This window comes from Danio rerio, chromosome 1, assembly GCF_049306965.1.
Source record: "Danio rerio strain Tuebingen ecotype United States chromosome 1, GRCz12tu, whole genome shotgun sequence".
In the NCBI taxonomy this organism is placed as follows: Eukaryota; Metazoa; Chordata; class Actinopteri; order Cypriniformes; family Danionidae; genus Danio; species Danio rerio.
Window position 1 is genome coordinate 2,500,651 of NC_133176.1, and position 17,569 is coordinate 2,518,219.

The window sequence follows — 17,569 nt, forward strand, 5'->3', positions numbered from 1 at the left end:
AAACTGCTTTTATTCTAGCTGAAATAAAACAAATAAGACTTTCTCCAGAAGAAAAAATATTATCAGATATACTGTGATAATTTCCTTGCTCTGTTAAACATCCTTTGGGAAATATTTAAGAAAGAAAAAGAAATTCAAAGGAAGGTGAATAATTCTGACTTTAACTGTGTGCGTGTTTGCGCACAATCAATTCTACATACTCAAAGTGTTATATGGCACTTTACCAAATGAATTAACATAGTTAATAGTGATTTAAAGGCAATAAGAATAAATATAACACATGGAATGCATAAATTTGTTAAGCTTAGTTGGTTTGTTGGTGTTACTATTATAACCATAACTGTAAAACACAAAAAATGATCATGACTAAAAAGAAATTAAATTATAATGTTATATTTAACTTTAACAAACGTCATTAAAATATCTAAGCTGAGACAGCTTAGCTTACAATTAATTAGGGTTTTTTATATTCTACGGTCAAGATATATAGTGCATTATAACACATAAAAATGAGTTGAAATTACTTGTACATAAATGTAAATTTGGGGCGGCACGGTGGCTCAGTGGTTAGCACTGTGATAGCAAGAAGGTTGCTGATTGAGTCCTAGCTGGGTCAGTTGGCATTTCTGTGTGGAGTTTGCATGTTCTTTCCATGTTGGCGTGGGTTTCCTCCGGGTGCTCTTGTTTCCTCCAGTCACATGCGCTTCAGGGGAATTGATGAACTAAATTGGGCATAGTGTATGAATGTGTGTGAATGAGTGTGTATGGGTTTTTCTCAACACTTGGTTGTGGCTGAAAGGGCATCTGCTGCATAAAACATCTGCTGGAATAGTTGGCGGTTCATTCCACTGTGGCTAACCTTAATAAATAAGGGACTAAGCCAAAGATGAATGAATGAATAATATCAAATAGAATCTAAATTATAACAACAATTATCTAGTTTTTGGTTTACAAATAGGGGAAATTACTAAGTCTGTTACTCAGAGGTCAGCTGGAGGAGTAATGTTTTGCCTGCCATTATGGGGCTGTTCCCATAATGGTGTGACGACACATGAAAGATATCAAGGGATGGGTATCAACAATTCTGTCCATGTCTGTATGTTGTCTATGATGATTATAGTTTTGTTTTTGTTTATCTAGAGCACTATTAAAAAGGTTTAACATACTTAAACACAAATGATTAAACAAGAAACAGAAATTATGTGGATAAAGTGTCTGTTAGGTAGTAATAACTCTCCCCAAACCCTTATCCCCATCATTCTGAATGAAACGTCTACTTTACTACATCCAATCAGCTCGCAGTAGAAAAAACAAACCACGCCCACAGTTTTCTCATTAATATTCCGTTTCTCTAGGAACTGCATAACAATATAGAAAAAAAGTCATAGCTTCCGCTTCATGCAGACTTTAAATAAATAAATAAATATGGATATGATGTCGCCTTGAACGCTGTAATGCATCATCTCAGTTATTTAACTAAAAGCTTTTCAATGCTCAGAAAGACTCAATCCTGCAGTGCAAAGAAATCCTGCTGATTGCAGATTAAGCTATATATCTGACAGACTGTGCTGCAGTGTGCGAGGGGGGCGTTAGTGCTCGTCGATGGACCGATGCAGTGCGAGATCTGCCGTCCCCGGGGAGCCGTTTACTGTGAGAAGTGCAGCGTGCACTAGCTGTGATGTACGAGCCAATAAAAGCAGCAACAGCCTCGACGGATCATCTGTAAGAAGCTAATGGAGCCGCGGTCGCTCCATCTGCAGGCTCACAGTTAGAAGAAAACCTTCAGGGTCTTCCAGAGAAAATAGCCGGTGGTCTATGATAGGCTTGGTTTCTTCTACATGAAGAAAAATCATTTGTAAAAGTGGTACAAGTGAAAACTGAAAGTTGTTGAATTGAATGCGTGCGAAATGGAAACTAATGTAAATAGAAGGATGCATAATGCAGATAAATGCTAATTAAATTATGCATAATGTAAATACATGCAAATAAAAAGATGCATAATGTAAACAAATGCAAATAAAAAAAGAGCACAATGTAAACAAATGAAAATAAGATGTGTCATGTAAATAAATGCAAATAAAAAGATGCATAATGTAAACAAATGCAAATAAAAAAGAGCACAATGTAAACAAATGAAAATAAGATGTGTCATGTAAATAAATGCAAATAAAAGGATGCATAATGTAAACAAATGCAGATAAAATTATGCATACTGTAAATTAAAGCAAATATAATGATGTGTAATGTAAATAAATGCAAATAAAAGAATGCATAAAGTAAACAAATGCAAATAAATAAGGAATAAAAAGATGCATAATGTAAACAATTGCAAATAAAATTATGCATAAGGTAAATGAATGCAAATATAATGATGTGTAATGTAAATAAATGCAAATAAAAGGATGCATAATGTAAACAAATGCAAATAAAAATATGCATAATGTAAGTTAAAGCAAATATAATGATGTGTAATGTAAATAAATGCAAATAAAATGATGCATAATGTAAACAAAGTGAAATAAAAGATGCATATTCTAAAAAAACGCAAATAGACTGATGCATAATGTAAATATATGCAAATAAAAGGATGTATAATGTAAACAAAAAAATAAAAGATGCATAATATAAACAACTTAAAATAAAAGATGTATAATGTAAACATGCAAATAAAATGATGCATGATGTAAACAAATGTAAAAAAATGATGCATAATGTAAATTATTGCAAATAAAATGTTGCATAATGTAAACAAATGTAAATAAAATGATGCATAATGTAAATAAATGCAAATAAAATGATGCATAATGTAAACAAATGCAAATAAAATTATGCATAATGTAAATAAATGCAAATAAAAGGATGCATAATGTAAACAAACGCAAATAAAATGATGAATAATGTAAATAAATGCAAATAAAATGATGCATAATGTAAATAAATGCAAATAAAAAGATGCATAATGTAAACAAATGCAAATAAAATGATGCGTAATGCAAATTAATGCAAACAGAATGATAAATAATGTAAACAATTGCAAAAAGAATGATGCATAATGTAAACAAATGCAAATAAAAGAATGCATACTGTAAACATAAGCAATGGAAAATATGTAAATAAAAGGATGCATAATGTAAATAAATGCAAATAGAATGATGCATAATGTACACAAATGCAAATAATGGATGCATAATGTAAATAATTGCAAATAAAAGAAAGGGTGTGTCCACAAGTTTTAAGGAATGAACTAAGAAATGTTATGTATATAGTTAGATATATAGGGTAATATTTCTATAAATGTTGTTACTATGATGTTGTTTTCCTCCAATTTAAAGCTTTCTTTGTATATAAAATGTAAATTTATTTCGCTGCAGATATTAAAATGGGAATTGTCTTTTAAAGGTTTCTCGGTTTAGGTTTAGAATGTTATTATTGTAAAGGGATGGCATCAGATTTAAGTATTTATACAAGTATTTATATGGGTATATTATACAGATATCCTGACATCCACTTGAATCTGCCCTGAAATGGGAAAAAAAAGTAGGACGGTGCATGAATTTGGAGACCATTTAAATTGTTGGAAAATGAAGGAAGATTGATAAATGGATGAATTCATAAGACTTGTCCTGATAGCCCCGCACTAAAGGATTAATTGCCCCGCCCCAAAGAAAATTAAGAAAAGTTTTTTCAAGGGAAGTTTATGGTATTTGATTAAAGTTTATGAGGGCAACATAATTTTTACAAAATAATGAAGTGCACAGATACATTCGTTACAGCAGGAACTACTATATATATATATATATATATATATATATATATATATATATATATATATATATATATATATATATATATATATATATATATATTTGAAATTCCTGCAATTTAACAGACTTCAAAGTAATAAATAAATTGTATTAAATATTAATTTAATATAAATAAATTCTATTAAAATATAATAATTGCTAAACATTATAAAACAAAACCAAAAAATAAAATAAATAAATCAACAAAACCTATAATAAAAAATCTAAATAAACTGAAAATATTCAAATAAAACAATTACATTTTTACTATAATATTATCAAAGTGCATAAATAGTATAGAAACAGCAGTGGGAGTCTGTGTCGTTTACATGTGAACACGTGTTAAAAGACCTGCTTACCGCACTGCAGATTTGGCTAAGCATCAAGCAGACTTAAATGTACACTATGCTTTCTAACACACAGCGATCAGTCAAACAAATGCCTTAATCACTTTCTAGGAAAGACCTGCATTGTGTATTTCTGTTCATATGCCTTTTAGATGAATCTTTAGAAGAGTATTTATTGATATGATTATGACTGAACTGTATTGACCACACTATATTTGCTCTTTAAACTGTAAACCTCAGCTTTAAAGATTAACAGCTTAGTATAAAGCCTGACATGTTAAGGTCTGTGTTTTGAGGCATCATGTTACCAATGGATTCAGTTACTTCATGAGTGTATATGGAAAAGTTAATGGAAAAGTGCTCATATATCTCTTTTATAGCTCATGAGATCCACTCGAAGCGTCAACAGTGTCTCGAGATTCTCTTAAAATTCCTTCGTTGGAGATGTGTTAATGTTCATAAACAGCTGACATATTAAAGAGATGTCTCAAGTGGTTTTCTTTTCCTACGGGATATTTGTCCCCTTTGTTTTGAGCTCATTTTTAGTTTCGTGTAACAGCTGTGGGTTCATGATCCTCAGTGTGGAGTGTGAGCTGTGTGTTATAATTCTCACCATCCTGGAAACTCAGTCTCGCTCGACACGCATCGGCTGACAGAAATAAACACAACTCTGAATCACTTTTCACACAGTTAACTCATCGTCACATGATTATAAACGTACAACTGAATACTCAGAATGCATTAAGGTCTGTTTTGATTTAGAAGAAATGCATAAACAGCTTCTCAAATGCTGTAAGAAACTTGAAATGAGCATGCATTTTTTATTAATCAGGCTTTTTTAATAAATATAACTGTTTATGTAACATGTTCCATGTTTGTGTTTTGTCAATAATGTCAAAAAATAAAAATATTAGTGTTAAAACATCTTTTATCTCACTTTATCTCACACTTTTTGGACAGTTTTATTGCTAAACCTGTATATTTACTCTTAATTACAACTGGTTAATGTGTGATTTTAAAATCTCACTTATATCATTCATATTAAAAGGGTATATGTGGTAATACTATCATAAAAAACATGGTACATTTCTAAACATTTACCATAATAAGTTGCTCACATAAAATATAATAGGGTTTTAACAAATATATTAAGTTATTTACTGCTTTATACAATAAAGAAACGCAAAATAGTACAGAGTTTAAATGCGTCATGAGGTTTTATGCAAAATTTCATCTTTAATCTTAAATTAAACTACATCAATAATTATTATGCAGGAATAAATAAAGCACAAATTATCAAACAAATTTGCTTCTGGCAATGCAACCAAAGTTCCCAATTTATCTAAAAGAGATGCATAACCAACAGCTTTTCAAATGCTGTAAGAAACTAGAAATAAGCATGCGTTTTTTATTTATCAGGCATTTTAAAGAACTTTTCATGCAACAGGTTTCATGTTTGTGTTTTGTTAATATTGTCAAAAAAATCTAAACATTAGTGTTAAAATATTTTACTACTTTATCTCACACACTTTTAGATTTAATCTTATTGCTAATTATTATTATTATTATTATTCATATAAAATGGGTATAAAGCTGAAGTCAGAATTATAAGCCCCCCTGTTTATTATTTCCCCAATTTCTGTTTAATGTAGAGATTTTTTTCCAGCACATTTCTAATCATAATAGTGTTAATAATTCATCTCTAATAACTGATTTATTTCATCTTTGTCATGATGACAGTAAATAATATATGACTAGATTTTCTTCAAGATTTTCAAAAAGTGACATTTGAAGGCTTAACTAGGCAGGTTAATTAGGTTAACTAGGCAGGTTAGAGTAATTAAGCAAGATATTGTATAACAGTGGCTTGTTCTGTCGACTATTGAAAAAAAATTGCTTAAAGGGGCTAATAATTTTAACCTTAAAATGGATGTTAAAAAACTTTAAAACTGCTTTTATTTGAGCCGAAATAAAACATGTAAGACTTTCTCCAGAAGAAAAAATATTATCAGACAAACTGTGAACATCTCCTTGCTCTGTTAAACATCATTTGGGAAATATTTAAAAACTGAATATTAAGAACTGAATGTGGTAATTCTATCATAAAAACATAGTAACTTTCTAGACATTAGCATATTTACCATAATAAGTTGCTCAAATCAAATATAATATGGTTTTAAACAAAAATATTAATTTATTTACTGTAATGAAGTTTACAATAATGAAATGCTAAATATTACAGATTTTAAATGCGTTATGAGGTTATATTCGTGTATAATTCTATCTTTAATCTTTAATTAAATACAACTAAAACTCTATAAATATTATGCAGGACTAAATAGAATATTTTTTTGTTTCCGGCAATGCAATTTAATAAATTAATTTAATTTAATTAAATATATAACCTCATTAGAATATTAATTCCAAAGTTCTCTATTTATATAGAAGAGATACATAAACAATAAAAAAACAGCTTTTCAAATGCTGTAAGAAACTAGAAAGTGATTTTTTTTTTCAATTCTCAGGCATTTTTAAGAAATATTTAGTTTTATGTAACGCATTTTATGTTTGTGTTTTGTCAATAATGTCAAAAAGTCAAAAGAGTTATAATTTCATAGCTAAAATATGTTCTAAAACATAATTCACACTTTATATTACACTTCTGACTTTTGTATTGACTTTTTAATTGCCAAACTTGTATATTTACACTTATTTACAACTGGTTAATGTGCCATTTAAAATCTCCCTTTCATACTTCATATAAAATGGGTATATGTGATAATACTATCATAAAAACATAGTAACTTTCTAAACATTAGCAGTTTTAAGCATTATAAGTTGCTCAAATGAAATATAATCTGGTTTTAAACAGAAATATTAAAGTATTTACTGTTTTATAAAATAATGAAATGCAAAATTGGACAGATTTTATGCAAAATTTAATCTTTAATCTTAAATTTAAAAACTTCAACTCAATAAATATTATGCAGAAATAAATTAAGCACAAATTATCATGCAAAATTTTCGTTTCTGGCAATGCAATATTAATAAAAAATATAAAGTTATTAAAATAAAAGAGATACATAAACAACAAAAACAGCTTTTCAAAAGCAGTAAGAAACTAGAAATAAGCATGCATTTTTTAATCAGGCATTTTAAAGAAATATTTAGTTTTATGTGACGCATTTCACGTTTGTGTTTTGTCAATAATGTCAGAAAAACAAAAAAAGTTATAATATTATTATTAAAATATGTTCTAAAACATAATTCACACTTTATCTCACACTTTTTGGACTTAGTTTTATTGCTAAACTTGTATACTTGAAACTGGTTAATGTGCAATTTAAAATCTCCCTTTTGTAATTCATATAACATTACAATTCACACATTAGCATTTTTTGATAAAATAAGTTGCTCAAAACAAATACAATATGGGTTTAAAACAAATACAATATGGGTTTAAACAAAAATAATAAGTTTTTTAATGCTTTGTCAAATAATGAAGCGCAAAATAGTACAGATTTTCAAATGCATTATAATGATTAATGTATACTTTTATCTTTAATCTGAAATTGAATCCAACTACATGTCTATAAATATTATGCAGGAATAAATAAAGCCCAAATAACGTAGCTAACTTTTAGTTTCTGGCAATGCAACCCTAATAGGCGCTAACTAAAATGCTAATATATCCAAAATTCCCAATTCATCGTATTTTTTTCTAAAATATTTTCAATCCAATATTAGGTTTAAATGCACTATACAGTATATTGGCTTCTGTGATCTTCAATGACCTTGTGAAAGGGCTTCAGATATGTCCTTGTTGCTTCACTCGCCTCTTTGTTTTGCGTGCCACTGTGTTTGACCTCTGACTCCTTCTCACATGGCTGTGAACAATGCAATAGCTCTCTGAGATTCCCAAACATTCCTCTTGTTACACAATCCAGCAGCTCTGATCCGGCTTCACACGTGAGCTGCATTTATCTGATGGAAAAAAGAGAGCTGGTGATGTTACAGAGAAAACAGATTCAGTGAGGAAAAATATGTGCTCTTTTACACTCATCATTTGAATAAAAATCAGAATTTTTCCATTATTTTCTCACCCTCATGCTGATTTTCATCCTGAGATGTTTTGAAAAACTCTGCGTTTTCCATCAGCAACTCTCTGTCAGGTTTCCAAATGGACAACATCATCATTTTCCAGTTGGTTTTCCTTGACACACAATGGAAAAACTAGTCATTTTGACAATTAAATAAGAGATAAAGCAAAATATGCGTACACAATCATTAAAAAGTGTGCAGTTTTAATGAGCAATTAATACTTTTGTTTGATGAGGATGTGTTAAAAATGATTTTAAGATTGACATTAATGATATTTAGAGTGATAAAAATTTAGGGTTTCAAATAAATGCTTTTATTAGGGTTTTAGCAAAACACATATCAGCTGTTTTCAACAATAATAATTATTATTAATATTTCTCCATTATCAAATCATCATATCTGCATGATTTCTAAAGCATCATGTGACAATGAAGCCTGGTGCAAACTACAGATTTAAACAGCAGAAATATTTGACTATACATCCACTAATTCCCTTTTACTCATATCTCACACACTTTTGGGATTTAATTGTATTGCTAAATATGTACACGCACCGGCCACTTTATTAGGTACACCTTACTAGTACCGTACCGGGTTGGACGCAATTTTGCCTTCAGAACTCAACAAGATACTGTAAATATTCCTCTGAGATTTTGCTCCATGTTGACATGATAGCATCACTCAGTTACTGCAGATTTGTCGGCTGCACATCCATGATGCCAATCTCCCGTTCCACCACATCCCAAAGCTGCTCTATTGGATTGATGTCTGGTGACTGTGGAGGCCATTTGAGTACAGTGAACTCATTGTCATGTTCAAGAAACCAGTCAGAGATTATTGAGCTTCATGACATGGTGTGTTATCCTGCTGGAAGTAGCCATCAGAAGATGGAGACACTGTGCTCATAAAGGGATGGACATGGTCAGCAACAATACTCAGGTAGGCTGTGGCGTTGACACAATGCTCAATTGGTACTAATAAGCCAAAGTGTGCCAAGAAAATCTCCCCCACACCATTAAACCCCCACCACCAGCCTGAACCGCTGATACAAGACAGGATGATCCATGCTTTCATGTTGTTGACGCCAAATTCTGACCCGAGCATCCGAATGTTACAGCAGAAATGGAGACTCATCAGAGCAGCAACGTTTCTCCAATCTTCTATTGTCCAGTTTTGGTGAGTCTGTGTGAATTGTAGCCTCAGTTTCCTGTTCTTAGCTGACAGGAGCGGCACCCGGTGTGGTCTTCTGCTGCTGTAGCCCATCCACCTCAAGGTTGGATGTGTTGTGTGTTCAGAGATGCTCTTCTGCAGAGCTCGGTTGTAACGAGTGCTTATTTGAGTTACTGTTGCCTTTCTAACAGCTGGAACCAGTCTGGCCATTCTCCTCTGGCATCAACAAGGCATTTACGCCCACAGAACTGCCGCTCACTGGATATTTCCTCTTTTTCAGATCATTCCCTGTAAACTCTAGAGAAGGTTGTGCATGAAAATCCCAGTAGATCAGCAGTTTCTGAAATACTCAGACCAGCCCGTCTGGCACCAACAACCATGCCACTCATTCTGATGCTCAGTTTAAACTGCAGCAGATCGTCTCAACCACGTCTGCATGCCTAAATGCATTGAGTTGCTGCCATGTGACTGGCTGATTAGAAATTTGCCTTAATGAGCAGTTGGACAGGTGTACCTAATAAAGTGGCCAGTGAGTGAATGTGTAGATATTTAAACCTGGTTAATACTTTTGTTTACCAAATTAAGGATATTTAGTGTCTCAAATTATTTCTATTTAAAATAAATGCTATTTTGTTGATCATGAATTAGTAAAATACAAAGCAGCTGTTTTCAACACTAACAACACTCATTAATGTTTCTCCATCATCAGATAATCATATCTGCATGACTTCTAAAGCTTCTTGAGACACTGAAGCCTGGAGTAAAGTACAATTTAAATAGAAAAAGTATCTTAATACATTTACTAAATAAAACTGGTTGGATTTTGTAAACATTTCACAATATTAATATTTTTACAGGACATTGTTCACATAAGGGCGATGCAGTGGCGCAGTAGGTATTGCTGACGCCTCACTGCAAGAAGGTCGCTGGTTCGAACCTCGGCTCAGTTGGCGTTTCTGTGTGGAGTTTGCATGTTCTCCCTGCATTCGTGTGGGTTTCCTCCGGGTGCTCTGGTTTCCCCCACAGTCCAAAGACATGCGGTACAGGTGAATTGGGTAGGCTAAATTGTCTGTAGTGTATGAGTGTGTGAATGAATGTGTGTGTGGATGTTTCCCATAGATGGGTTGCGGCTGGAAGGGCATCCGCTGCATAAAAAACTTGCTGGATAAGTTGGCGGTTCATTCCGCTGTGGCGACCCCGGATTAATAAAGGGACTAAGCCGACAAGAAAATGAATGAATGAATGAATTGTTCACATAATTGCAGCCTTAATGGCTGAGCTTTCATTAATCCGTGTTAATTTCTTATTGTTTTTCGTAATTCTCACACATTTGTACGCTCTTCATCAACAGCACAAAGGAGGATTTTCTAGCTATTAAAATAGCACAGAAAGAACAATGACTGTAATATGACATTCTCTGAGCGATTGAGCAAATCTGCCAGAGTCACGTGACGCTCACTGAAACACCGCCACAATCATTCAGTACATTTGAGCCAAACAGACACAACAGAAATAGGAAAACACACTGACAGATATGAATTATCCAGATTCCAACACCAATATTCATCTGTTTATTAATACAATAATCCCGGCTATGTTGTGTCCCAATTGAAACAGCAGTACAGTAGTAAACACTACAGTGTTTCTGAAGCATACTATAGTGAAGTACTTTCATTAATTTGTTGTGGTAATTCTATAGCTGCTGTGGTGATATAACTATACAAACAAACACCCACTACTGTAGTTTTCATTCATTCATTTACCTTCGACTTAGTCCCTTATTTATCAGGGGTTGCCACAGCGGAATGAACTGCCAACTATTCCAGCATATGCTTTACTCAGCAGATGCCCTTCTAGCCACATCCCAGTACTGGAAAACACCAATACACACTCATTAACACAAACACTTATACACTATGGACAATATAGTTTACTCAATTCCCCTATAGCTCATGTGTTTGGAAACCCGGAGCACCCGGAGGAAACCCACACGAACGCGGGGAGAACATGCAAACTCCACACAGAAATGTCAACTGTGACAATCTTCTTGCTGTAGGGCAACAGTGCAAACCACTTAGCCACAATACTGTCGTTTTCTATATATAACCACATAATGTCGTAAATATAAAAATACATCAGTTCACTTGTTAACACTACAGTATGCTGTGGCATTCATTAAAAGAGCATTGTGATATATACTGACATCTCTCTGCCTTCAGTCTCCAATGGGCCCTTCATTGACTATAACTGCTGCATTTAAAAGTAAAAACAAGAAAGCAAAGTTAGCTGTGGGTTACTTTTATAAACATCAGGACCAACACAATGCTGTTATTCTAAACTGATGATTGGTAGATTTCAGGGAAAGACTATGGTTTTATTTTGTGTTTGAGTAAAAATAAAACAGAGCTTCAGCTCCATCTGGTGTTTCGCTGAAATAAATGTTCATCCCTGCAGAATGCAAACAGCGCCATCTGCCTGTTACATGCAGAAAGTGTAGATATGAGCACCGGGTGTGGCGTGCTCTGCAGTTGATTTCTTCTTTATGTATGAGAGCAGATGCAGCTTACGTTTACTTATCGCAATACTGGAGTCTCATATATCCTTTCAATATACAGCTAAAAAAAATTATTCGCCCTCACGTGAAATTTAAATTCTTTCCATAAAATCCCAAGCACTTTTTAACAGAGAAATTTTAGTAGTTTTAATAACAAATTTCTAATAATTAATTTATTTCATTTCATTTTCTTGTCGGCTTAGTCCCTTTATTAATCCTGGGTCGCCACAGCGGAATGAACCGCCAACTTATCCAGCAAGTTTTTACGCAACGGATGCCCTTCTAGCCGCAACCCATCTCTGGGAAACATCCACATATACACACACACACTACGGACAATTTAGCCTACCCAATTCACCTGTACCACATGTCTTTGGACTGTGGGGGAAACCGGAGTACCCGGAGGAAACCCACGCGAACGCAGGGAGAACATGCAAACTCCACACAGAAACAGCAACTTAGCCGAGGATCGAACCAGTGACCCAGCGACCTTCTTGCTGTGAGGCGAACGTGCTACCCACTGCGCCACTGCGTCGCCCCTAATAATGAATTATTATTAATTATTAGTTTTTCATATTTTACAAGATACTAGTATTGCGACGCAGTGGCGCAGTTGGTAGTGCTGTCGCCTCACAGCAAGAAGGTCGCTGGCTCGAGTCTTGGCTGGCTCTTGGCGTTTCTGTGTGGAGTTTGCATGTTCTCCCTGTGTTCGCGTGGGTTTTCTAAGACACGTGGTACAGGTGGATTGGGTAGGCTAAATTGTTCATAGTGTATGAGTGTGTTTGGATGCTTCCCAGAGATGGGTTGCAGCTGGAAGGGCATTCGCTGTGTAAAACACGTGCTGGATAAGTTGGCGGTTCATTCCGCTGTGGTGACCCCTGATTAATTAGAATGAATGAATGAAGATACCAGTATTCAGCTTTAAGTACATGTTCTAAGATTTAACAAATTAACTTAACTAGGTTTAATTAGGGAAGTTATTGGACAGCAGTGGCAATGAAAAACCAATCTTTAAAGGGTTAATAATATTGACCTTAAATATTTAAAAACTGCTTTTATTGCAGCCAAACTGAAAAATGAAAAAAATATTTTAAGAAATACTGTGAAAATGTCATCGCTACATTAAATATAACTTATAAAATATTTAAATAAAGAAGAAAAATGTAACAGGAGGGCTAACAAATATGCCTTTTATGGTATGTAAATGATTATTTTTTGTGTTTAATGCTAGTTATTATTCTTCCAGTTATTTACTTATTGTGGATAATAAATATAACTATAAACAAGTTCACTGTACTTCTGGTGGATACACACAAATTACTACTTAATTGTTTATTCATTCATTCATTCATTCATTTTCTTGTCGGCTTAGTCCCTTTATTAATCCGGGGTCGCCACAGCGGAATGAACCGCCAACTTATCCAGCAAGTTTTTACGCAGTGGATGCCCTTCCAGCTGCAACCCATGTCTGGGAAACATCCACACACACATTCACACACACACTACGGACAATTTAGCCTACCCAATTCACCTGTACCACATGTCTTTTGACTGTGGGGGAAACCGGAGCACCCGGAGGAAACCCACGCGAAGGCAGGGAGAACATGCAAACTCAACACAGAAACGCTAACTGAGCCGAGGTTCGAACCAGCGACCTTCTTGCTGTGAGGAGACAGCACTACCTACTGCACCACTGCCTCGCCTACTTAATTGTATTGTATTCAAAATATGCTGGGTCGTATTAACCCAACATTCATTCATTTTCTTTTTGACCTAGTCCCTTTATTAATCCGGGGTCTCCACAGCGGAATGAACCGCCAACTTATCCAGCATATGTTTTACGCAGCGGATGCCCTTCTAGCTGCAAACCATCACTGGGAAACATCCTTACACATCCATTCACACACATACACTACAGACAATTTAGCCTACCCAGTTCACCTGTACTGCATGTGTTTGGACTGTAGGGCAAACCGGAGCACCCAGAGGAAACCCACTCCAACACGGGGAGAACATTGGATTGATCTTTTTATATTATATTTAATTTATATGTTTCAACCCAAGTGTTGTGATTGTTAAGTTTTTGACCCAGTGATAGATTAAAACAACCCAGGATTTTTACATTTTATCATTATACATATTCAGGGAATCTCAGTATCTGACAATCTATACGAGGCACAACTAATGCATTGGCTTATTTGTGTTTGTGAGTTTGGCAAAGCAGCTTTTGGTGCAGTAATTTAATCAGCTAAGCTCTATAGCCTGTCCCTTCTTCAGTCTCCATCTCTCTTTTTTATTGCTCCTGTCAGATATTTAATACACACTTATGAATAAGTATCTTTGGCTTCAGATCAGATTGAGCACTTGCATTTAGTTTGCTTGCTCATAATATTATATATCATTAAGAAAAAGAATTATTCATGTAATACATAAAATAAGAATTTACATACTAATATTGGTGCATTAAAACCATTGTGTTTTACACATCTAACAAGATGTTTATAGTAATTTATTTAATATATTAGAATTTGTATTTTTTTCCAGCTCAGAATAAGTGTTCAATATTTATATGAACATATCTGTTATACTAAATGACAAAAATAATTTCACCTATGTTAGGATTTTGTTTAGTGTGATTCTATAAATATATAATATAGATAATTCTGCAAAATGTTTGTCACACACACTGTCCATCTGACACACTGATTTAATAACTGTGACAAAGTGAAAATATAGGCGAGTGTCATTTTAAAATGACAGAAAAACACACACCGTCATAAAAAAAACACATGAAATTAAACATAAACGGCTCGTGATTAGAATGAACAGCAAATCAGCCAGCAGAGGATCAATAACAGACTTGTATAGGTCATTTTTTTAATTGCATGACTTACATACCTGTTAAGTTTCATGCCAGTACTCTGGTTTGCTCTATAATGCAGTGAAGTATTGTGTGTGTGTGTGCGTGTGTGTGTGTGTGTGTGTGTGTGTGTGTGTGTGCGTGTGTGTGTGTGTGTGTGTGTGTGTGTGTGTGTGTGTGTGTGTGTGTGCGTGTGTGTGTGTGTGTGCGTGTGTGTGTGTGTGTGTGTGTGTGTGTGTGTGTGTTGAAGAGCCGCGGAGCTCAAAGCTGACAGGCTGGGGAAACACACACACACACACACATACAGTATTTCTGACGGCAGACATGTGAACTAGAACGTTTTTCTCTCGCGCTTGAACCACATCTGACAGATTATAACAGCTTTAACTTTCAACTTTCTAAGTTGTGTGTCGCAAAAACACTCTGTAATCCATTAAAAATGCTATTAAAGCCCATTTTCGGAGCGCAAAAGGCAAGGCAAGTTTATTTATATAGCACATTTCATACACAGTGGCAATTCAAAGTGCTTTACATAAACAGGAATAAAAAAGACAAGTTTAGGAACATAAAATGCAGACAATAAAAATTATTAAAAACAGATAAAAACAAATTAAAATGATTTAAAATAGGCTATAAAAGAATGAAAAAGAAAACGAAAAACATAATAGTGCGATCTAAAAGACCCATTGTAAACACTGTAAACAGAAGTTTTAAGCATTCTACCTGAAGACGCTGGTCGATATGGCGCCCTCCATGCAGCAGCCAAGAAAACGGTCTATAAGAAACTTCATTCACTCATTTTCTTGTCGGCTTAGTCCCTTTATTAATCTAGGGTCACCACAGCGGAATGAACCGCCAACTTATCCAGCAAGTTTTTACGCAGCTGATGCCCTTCCGGCCGCAACCCATCTCTGGGAAACATCCACACACACACTCATACACTATGGACAATTTAGCCCACCCAATTCACCTGTAGCACATGTCTGTGGATTGTGGGGGAAACCGAAGCACCCAAAGGAAACCCACACGAACGCAGGGAGAACATGCAAACTCCACACAGAAACGTCAACTGAGCCTAGGCTCGAACCAGCGACTCAGCGACCTTCTTGTTGTGGGGTCGACAGCACTACCTACTGCACCACTGCCTCGCACCTTACATCACCTTACACTTACACTAACCCAACCTAACAGTCTACTTATAAACTATTGAGATTAGTTGGCATGTACAGTTGAAGTCAGAATTATTAGCCCCCTTACATTTATCTTCTTTTTTAATTATTTCCCAAATGATGTTTAACAGAGCAAGGAAATTTTCACAGTTTGTCTGATAATATTTTTTCTTCTCGAAAAAGTCTTATTTGTTTTATTTCGGTTAGAATAAAAGCAGTCTTAAATTTTTTAAACACCATTTTAGGGACAAAATTATTAACCCCTTTAAGCTAAAATTTTACTTGATAGTCTACAGAACAAACCACTGTTGTACAATAACTTGCCTAATTACCCTAACCTGCCTAGTTAACCTAACCTAAACCTTTCTAATTAACCTAGTTCAGCCTTTAAATGTCACTTTAAGCTGTATAGAAGTGTCTTGAAAAATATCTAGTCAAATATTGTTTACTGTCATCATGACAAAGATAAAATAAATCAGTTATTAGAAATAAGTTTCTAAAACTATTATGCTTAGAAATGAGCTGAAACAATCTTCCCTCCATTAAACAGAAATTGGGGGAAAAAAATAAACAGGGGCGCTAATAATTCAGGGGGGCTAATAATTCTGACTTCAACTGTAGATGCAATGTAACTTAAATTCAACAAAACGCATTAAAGGGACCATCAAAATAAAGTGATACCGTACTGTCTCTTTAATGTGACCAGCTCAATCAGGTTCATTCTATCAACTGCAGTTTGAGAGGTGAGAGGACAGTATTAGGTTGCATCTGTTTCTCCAGTAACACACAATCAAAGTCTTCAAGTGTTTACTTTCTCAGAAAGCCAATTACTGCCATCAAACCGCAGCTTCTAATAATAACATTTTTCTCTGGGCTTTGAAAAAAATCTTTCAGTATTTTGAAATGACAATCATTTTCCTCTTGAAATTCTCAGTATCATCAATTCCCTTCAACAGAATTCAGACGTCATTATTTCTATTGAATCAACCGTTGATTTGCCCTTTTGCATACATTTGTTTCTGAATCACGTGAATGGGCTTTGACTGATCATCTGTTTCATGCATGTTCATGTGTTTAAAGTATTGTTTGAAGTGGAAATCTCTGACCTCTGATGATGCTCTGTATCCTGAAGAGAAACCGGTCAGACATTTGGCTAATCTGCTTGTTTTGTCTTTGCTCTCTTAATCTGCTTTCACCTCCACATGGGTCACCCTCAACCTAAAGATGAAGTTTAGGAGGAAAACAGTGAAAACGTGAACATGTGATTGAACAGACTTGGTAATTAATCAAATATTCGGTCAGCTTTTGTTTAAATGTGTTTTAAAACTGTGCTAGTTATATTGACAGTATAGTTTGCAAGGAATATATATTGTAATAATATTATAGATTGGTAACACTTTACAATAAGATTAATTAGTTAATGCATTTACTAACATGAACTAATCATGAACAACACTTGTACAGCATTTATTAATCATAATTGAACATTTACTAATGCATTATTGACATCCAAGTCCATACTTGTTAACATTAGCTAATGCACCATGAGTTAACATTAACAATGA

General features: G+C 34.2%; 1 long non-coding RNA gene across 3 annotated transcripts in view; it reads right to left on the bottom strand.

The window, feature by feature from the left end:
• Nucleotides 1–7,072: 7,072 nt before the first annotated feature.
• The window catches only part of LOC108187381 (uncharacterized), a 49,699-nt gene continuing 39,202 nt past the window's right edge, over nt 7,073–17,569 (bottom strand). For all 3 annotated transcript variants that reach the window (XR_012405284.1, XR_012405289.1, XR_001799161.4), the window contains 3 exons: nt 17,111–17,222; nt 8,254–8,363; nt 7,073–8,134 (listed from right to left, as the gene is read on the bottom strand). This is a non-coding gene — a long non-coding RNA (uncharacterized lncRNA). The remainder of the gene's footprint in view (nt 8,135–8,253; nt 8,364–17,110; nt 17,223–17,569) is intronic.